This window comes from Drosophila sulfurigaster, chromosome 3, assembly GCF_023558435.1.
Source record: "Drosophila sulfurigaster albostrigata strain 15112-1811.04 chromosome 3, ASM2355843v2, whole genome shotgun sequence".
NCBI classification, from domain to species: domain Eukaryota; kingdom Metazoa; phylum Arthropoda; class Insecta; order Diptera; family Drosophilidae; genus Drosophila; species Drosophila sulfurigaster.
Window position 1 is genome coordinate 3,199,002 of NC_084883.1, and position 8,239 is coordinate 3,207,240.

Here is an 8,239-nt window from a genome sequence, read left to right on the forward strand (position 1 = left end):
TAAATGCTTGAAATAATTGCACAAATGTTTTCAGTCCAATGGCAATGACATCAGTGCCAACAGCCAAAGTCTTCTCTCGTCTAAACCTATTGCATCATTGAAATAATATTCTGCACAATAAATTCGATACTGACATAAATTCGATCAATGTTATTTTTAGTCACTGACTAACCGTCGCATTATAAACATAATTGTCATAATTTATTGACGCATTTTATAAGCGTAATTAACAAACGAGTTAAACGAATTTAAATTACCAAACATGTATATGAAACTATAATAACATGTTATGATTGCAGCCGATGTTATTAACTGTCAATAAATTCAAATAGAATGCAATTAAATTGCTTGCAGTGGCTTTTTAATAGCCACATTAAAAGTTTAATGTGGCCGCAGGTCGATGACAAAAAGAGTTGCGCAAACACAATTCTGCAAATATAAATCATACGTCATGTTCGCCAAGAACTGACCAAGTATAATTTGCGCGTGTTTGTTTTAAGTTATTTTCAACTGATTTAAAACAATATTTTCTGAGCTGGCGAATGTCAAATGTGAATTATGCAAATTGACAACAATGATATACGATTAATAAAACTATATATTCATAAGCCCTAACAAATATGCAAATTTGCATTTAAATAATTGTGCAAAAAGTCAATTTAAAATATTATATAAATAAATGCAAATCGGACTAAGGAAATTGAAATAAAATTTAAAAATCAAAATGAAATAAATCATAAAATTGCAGCTGATTTAAATGCGCGTTGATGAAATTGTCCCGCTAATTTGTTTGTGGACATTCAAGTAAAAAATAGATAAACGAATGATGAATGCGATGAACGACTAACCGATGCTCTATATAACTTATAAGTTGGCAACTATTTCATGACAAGTTTACAGAGTATTTATGTGGTGAGAATAACTCGCAATGCAAACAGAATAATAACAATTGAATGGCGGCTGGTTAAAATGTCGGAAGTGCACGCAAAATGGCCGCAATTAAACAATCAGCACAACAATTACAAATGTTGACAGTCTGTGTTGTGCGTGTCTCTGTATGTGCATGTGTGTGTGTGTGTGTGGCTTATATAATGGCCAAACAAGTTGATATCGCTGACAATTGTTAGCTGCAAGTTGTGGCAATAATTTATTGCAACTGATTTACTTTTGCATGGAATTGTCGCAATTTATGATGACAATTGCCAATTGCCATGCTGCAGTTGTGAGTTTGCAACTTGCGCAAGTTGCAAGTTGCGAAATTTGAGTACACAAAAAGTTGATGAAAAGCAAAGAATCATAGCGAGAACTCATCTTTAGATTACCTAAATATTTGCGCACTGCCTCAAGGAATTTCCATCTACACACACACATACACACATATCATTTACATGCTGGTGGAGCTCTTCAAATGATTGATATGTTAATGCAGCACGTATACGCCGCGTGTGCCAGCTCGTTGTCGCTAAGGCTTCGCTTCTCTCTCTCTCTCTCGCTCTCTCCCACTCTCTACACAACTGACATTTGCATATAGACATCATATGCAAATATCTGCCGCAATCTAACGATGTGCGAGTGTGTGTTTGAGGTTGCAAAAGTATCTGCGAATTTGCAAAAGCGCGTATCTGTGTGTGTGAGTGTGTGTGTGCGTTTAATGTATGCATGTGCAAGATGGCGTCACTCTTCCGCTTTGTACTTCATTGCAGCTTGTCTCATTTTCCATTTGTCAGCATTTCATTTTTTTTTTTCCCCCTAGAATTCTTCATATTTTCGGGCTAAATTGCTCTAACGAGCTGCAGCTGCAGTTGCACTCGACTGAAGCGTTGACTAACTGACTGATTAACTTGCCAAGTGACAGACTGTCGCCAGGTGAAGTTGTTGTTCAGCTCGTGAGCCTTCTCCTTCTTATTGTTGTGTAGACACTTTGACAAACGAATTTCAGTGACAACAACACAAACAACAAATGACTAGCTACATTGGCTTTTTGCCTGTGTGATTTGCACTGATTTGTTGGCATTCGCTGCGTCATTGACTTGTTTTTTCCGGCCAGCAAAGAACAGAACAGAGCACAGGTCGCTCTTTGGGTCAGCAGGCATAGACAGCGGCTCGCAAAAACACACACGCTCCCACACACACACACTCAGGGAGTGACATGTGTGTGTGTTTTTCCTTTTTATGTTTGTTATGCCATGTTCTGGCATATGTCCTTTGTATCGATGCGGTCCTTTGCCCATCTCTGTGTATGTGTGTGTGTTTTGATTATAACGTTTTGGGATGTTGCTCTCTTTTTATTTCGCTGGCAGCCAAGGGGTCCTTTTTTTGTTGTTGTTGTGGTTGTTGTTTTGTTCCCATTGTTGCTGCTAAGCTGATTTACGTGGGTTTTATGTGTTTTCTCTGTTCTCTCGCCCGCACAAATGGGCGTATGAGTGATATTTTTTGTGCGCCTCTTGTCTCTGCTGCCTTTTGTACAGTTTAGTCGCTGGCAACAGTTGATTGATTGATTGAACGTTTTGATAAGTGCTGTCAGTGGGTTAGCTAGTTTTTTCTACTTCTATTTTTTTTGTTTTTTTTCATTGACTCTGCTTGTGGTTCAGTGTTTTTTCAGCCACACTCATTCATGTGCAGAATATATGGATTTCAAGAGGTTTTTTCTATGGTGAATGACACAAAAACATCATGAAGCAGATTCCGCACGATAGTTCTCTTCTTTTTCCATGCTGGACCACTTTTTCGTTTGATAAATCAATCACAAGTCACTAATAATTGACCACACAACCAATGGCTCAAACTTTAATGCACCATTAGAGCTTAAGTTTTTCTGTTTGTAATGTGTTATTTAATCATCTTAAGTCGGCAATTTCATTGGAAGTATTGTAGTAGGATGTATGTCTTTCGCTTTACACAATTCTCTGCAATTCTAACAGCTCTCTCGTGAAGTTAGTTATGCTCTTTTTCTTACTCTCTCATCTCTTTGCGACTCTGAACTTTCGAATATATAATTTTGAGCGACGCGGTCAGTGTTGATCGGTAAGCTGAATTAAACGAGCTCTCGTAAAAGGAAAGACATTTCACAAAGCTTATTATTTATTTCATCATTTGTCTCCCTTAGTACTTTCAACAATTTGGATATTTATAATGCAGCCGTGAAATTAATGCTTTGTTAGAATTACAATAGGTGCTCAACAAACTCTTGCAAAGCCACCGGAATAATGTCCCCTTCAGATAATATTCACTTAACCAAGTTTGTTATGCAGCTTTCGAAGAAAAGAGTGCAAGCTAATGCTTGGCATTTTAAATGGTCACTGTTTATTTGATGCTCATGCAGTAAGAATGGACATCATTAACAGTAATCAATATACGTAATGCAACAAGCTCAATATCAAGGAAACACTGGAGCATCTTCTCTGTCAATGTCATCCATATTATGCTACTTCGGAGACGAAGCCATCTAACACCTTTATAGCTTCGGTGCTCTATTGGTCTATGCTCTATTCCTCCTTGGAGCAGCTGGTCTAGCCCAACTTAACATAGCTTATAAAGAAGATTTATATTAATTTTAGAGCATTCTTGACAAATTAAAACAACTTGTGATGTTAATTTCATGTTAACAATTACAATATTAGTTTAATGTTCGAAGGCATTCGACAATCATCCTGCTCTGGGCATTACCCTGCACTTGATGCAGTACACGCCTCCTTCAAGACAGAGTGAGAGAGAGAGAAAGAGGAAGAGGCAGAGGTAGCGTTGCATTAGTTGCACTCGAATGCTAGTAGCCAAGTGCTGGCAGGCAGCACTTAAAGCAAACTCCACGAGTGGGTGGTCAGTGCAAAAGCTTTGCTGGCAGACTGCACTCGAACGGATTTCCTTGTTAGAAGCCCAGGGACATCAAGAGTGCTACAACGATGAGAGAGAGAAAGAGAGAGAGGAGAGAGATGCAGATGGTTGTGTCTTGGCACACAAAGTTGTGGGCAAAGTTTCATTCATGCACTTGATAGCACCTAATGCAGTCAAGGATTGAAATTGAAGCTGCGAATGAAGACGGCTGCAGACGGGTGTAAACCTCTTGCTTGCTCTCTCTTCATCATCATCGTCATCGTCATCGTCATTGGGGGCTTTGCTATTGAAGCTGTGCAATTAGCACGCATCGATAGACACGCGCGTGTACTCGACACCGAGTGCTTAACAAAAGCGAGCAATCCAAGCAAAATGCTAATTAAGTGCATGAACAAAAGTTCGTTGCTGTTAACAATGCTAGCTTTAAGCATACTCCACACATGCCACAAACCTCCGACTCCGACTCCGGCTCTGACTCCACCTCCTTTGGCCATATGCCGCATGCCACATGCCACACATGGCACTGCACACAGAGAGAGTCGCCAAACAGTCATATATCATAGTCAGGTCCAACTGTGTGCGCCCTCTGCGAGTACCACACACAAAAAATATTAAGTATACGCCAAGCAAGCCAGCCAGCCAGCCAGCCAGCTAGCCAGCCAGCGAGGCAGCTGTCGAGCGACCATTACAAATGAGAAATTTCCCAACACTGAATCAGAGTTTCAGTGCTGTTAGCAACACGCATGCCGTAACGAAATTAAACGAAACTTTTCGGCACAATTAATGTATGCAGAATTTGTTTAATTGACGACTCGCATGCCATAACTTATATGCCACACTCACACACACACACACACACACACATATTTAAGTGCAGATGGAGTGAGGCTAACGAGTGCTTGTTAATTGCACAACCAAAGTGCTTGGACTGTTCAACGTAGCCTGCCTTTTTGCCTTTTAATACCCTGTAAGCAAAGTCTAAGAATGAGGCAAATGGGTGCTGAAGTATGTAGAGTTTAAAGAAATATGCAGTTGCATACCAAAAATGAAAAAATAATTAACTCGATATATGTATAGAAGACTCCATCCTTATTGCAGTCTTCTATTTGTAATTGATTCTACTTCTATAACTATTTAAACCGAATTGGTTTTATTTAATTTGTGTCTCATTTATAATTGCAAACTCTTGCTTTTCATATATAATAAATTTGATTGTATTTAATCATCATGGAAATACAAGTTCGTTTAGATTCTTGAGAATTGATTCTATTTATATTTTAGGTGGATCATTTCACCAGGAAATTGACCAAAATGAGCCATTCAGTAAAGTGAATGAACTAAATAAGTTTACAATCATTGTTTCCTTTTGTTCACTTTTGAACTTCAGTTTGTTCACACGTTCCATTTTCAATGAGTTGATCTATATAGCAACAGTTATTTAAACGTTATTGGATTAGTACAAAAAGCATTTTAGTAGACCTAAAATACACCAGCGGATTTAAAAGTATCAAGCGATAAACTATGACTGAAATTTAACGAACTAGTTCACGGATTCAAAATGAACGAAGAAACAAATTCAGTAAATTGAACTGTGTTGACACAACACTAATTTTCATCCAATTAATTTGTTATCTCACTTTTTATTGAAATATGTACATTAAGTTTTCAATTAAAAAAATATGTTTTGAAGTCAATAATCGTATTGTTTCGATTGTTTCATCAACGAATAAAGAAGAATTTATTCTTTTGTTCAGTTGTTCACTTTTGATCTTCAGTTGACTCTTGTTTACAAATTCTATTTTCGATGAGTAGTTATTATGGGATTAGTTATCTTTTAATATTGTCAATCTATTTGATTATACTTTTCAGCGTCAAATTTAGGTTTCGCAATTAACAAGAAGTAACAAGAAGTCTATAAGCTTATTACAGTCAAGTGAATTGGTTAAATTTCTAAATATACAATGCAATTGCTTGAATTTGAATCTTATCTCACTTAAGTTTTCAATTGTTGCTTATCCAAACGCAGCGTCTTTGCTACAGTCTTGAAAATTAATTCAATTTCTAAATCCAATTGATTTCTATATTGCTTGCGATATCTATTTCTCGCTTAAGCATCTCAAGCCAACATCTTTGTGTTTGGCATCGCATCTCGTTTCCAACTGTGATATAGGATATCCGCTAGTCAAGCTGCAAGGTTAAGGCATCAGTTCTTTTTGTCGTACTCGCTGCAGAGACTGCCAAATGCAGACATAAAAGTTTCTTTAGCTGCGTGCAGTGCACTTGCCAAAAGGCATTTCGTGAGCACGCCCCCTTTGGGGACCGAGTTGGCCAAGTAAATTGCCAGCTAAAGTTGAATGTTGTCGCCTGCGTGTCGCTGCGCTAGGCATAAAAAAAAGAAGAGATGAAAAAGAAATTAAAGCCAAAGAGTAAAGCAAACTTTGGCTTGCCCATTTCATGCTCATAAGCATAACTTTGCATTTTGCGTTTGGCTTTGGGTATCTGGAAATTTTCGAATTCTCTCACATTTGCATGCAAAACTTGAGTTGAGCTCGAGCTCGAGCTCGAGTTTGGGTTCGAGTTCGGGAGCGAAGCGTGAAATTGGCAGTAAGAACAATTTGTAAGCAATGCACTGGACTTAAAGTACTTTTTCCTGTTACCAACTTCAGTTTACAATCAACTATAAGACAGAGAGAGGGATGGAGAGAGAAAAATAGAGAGAGAGAGAGAGGGAGCTGGGTATTGTTAACCTGTCCGACACACATTTAAATGCAATTTAATGCAATTTATGGGCTCTGTTGCCATGGCTTATAATGCGATTGCAATTGGCTGGCTGCATTCATAGCTCATGTTGTTAAGCCAAGGACCCTGGCATAACAACAGAGTCCTTATTAAAAGCGGAAACAATGCGCACATCCGCTTCAATTGTGCCATCGCATGTGCCAGTGTGTGTGTGTGTGTGTGTGTGTGTGTGTGTGTGTGGCACGCAAATGAGCATTGGAATAATGTGCATGCATTATTATTCATGTTGTTGGCCGTGCTGATAAAAAACCGACCACGACCAACATCAGCAACAACACAAAACTTAACAATTTATAGCCAACAACAGCAACATGGTTTACACCTCACCATCAACCCTCACCACAACCCCTTTGCCCACTATCCCTCTTCCCTTCAACCCCTTTCTCATTGAGCCACGCCTTTTATGGCAGTAGCTCTATATGGTAAAAACCACTTGGCCGCATTTAAATTACGAGCCATAAATAAACAGTGTTCAATTAATGTGACCGAAGAAAACACTCGAGCTCTGCCTATAGTTTTGCTAGCAACACTGCGTATACGCAATGGAATTCGAACGAGAACCATGAGCTGTCTTCGGGGTGCGGAGGGTAACATAAGTACCGACCACATTATCATAAGCAATCCTATCAGCAATAAACCGCAGAAGAAAATACAAAGTAATTTCAACATCAAAACAAAACATTATTGTCTATTTGCTAATGTCGTTATCTCCAGTTCTATCTTTCTACTATCTTTATTCGAGCTGTGAAGTCCGCTATAAGAAACATTATATTATTTTAGGCAACTTGTAAATATTGCTTTCTAATTTCACGTTTGTCCAACACGTTTATCTAGCATGTATTATACAATTTTGTAGATGAAAAAAGTGTGCAAGATATAAAATGGAATAATGATATTTTCAACGTAATTTTTGGTAATAAATATGTGTAACTTTTTGAATACATTTTATTAGTATCAATCAATCAAACATTTTGTTCTTGTCAAGGAAACCTACACATATATAATATATATATTAATCAAATTCCAGTTGGTATAAAGTACTCTAGGTCGAAAATTTAAAAAAGTATGAAAATGTTTGCATTTTATATTATTCAATCAAATTACAGCATATTTAATAAATTTTCTATAAATCCAATTTAAATTCGTATAAGTTAACACAACAAGTATGAAACAAAAAATGCTTTCTCGCTTCCTTAAGTGTTCTTTAATTTAATGCCTTCAAACTTACCTCAAATATGGGGTGAAAAATGCGACATCAGCTTAGGCAAACTGCAAAGAGAAAAAAAGAAGAAAAATGCACGATAAGTATTTGAAAATATAATGGGCCCGTTGCCCGTGGCAATCTTTAAACGAGCTCTGCTCTTTAACTCTTTTTTGTCGACGTTTTTTTGGCTTTGCTGCGCAAATCAACATAAAAATCGCATTTATCAAAATGCGAGACAAAAGTTGATTCCGCATAAAATGCGAATAGAGAGATGTGCAGAAAATTGAGTTGTGAGCAAGAAACAAGGACTACGCCCTCTTGGTCTCGATGACCACGCCCACTCGCATGAGGCGTCGAGACAATGCGAAAGGGCGCAAACTTAAACTAAAACCGAACGTCAAACTC

The 8,239-nt window shown here is 37.8% G+C and overlaps 1 long non-coding RNA gene across 6 annotated transcripts in view; it reads right to left on the bottom strand.

Annotated features, from left to right (window-relative positions):
* The window catches only part of LOC133842371 (uncharacterized), a 45,766-nt gene extending 37,860 nt beyond the window's left edge, over positions 1-7,906 (bottom strand). For all 6 annotated transcript variants that reach the window (XR_009894392.1, XR_009894390.1, XR_009894391.1 and 3 more), the window contains exon 1: positions 7,859-7,906. This is a non-coding gene — a long non-coding RNA (uncharacterized LOC133842371). The remainder of the gene's footprint in view (positions 1-7,858) is intronic.
* Between the last annotated feature and the right edge of the window lie 333 nt (positions 7,907-8,239).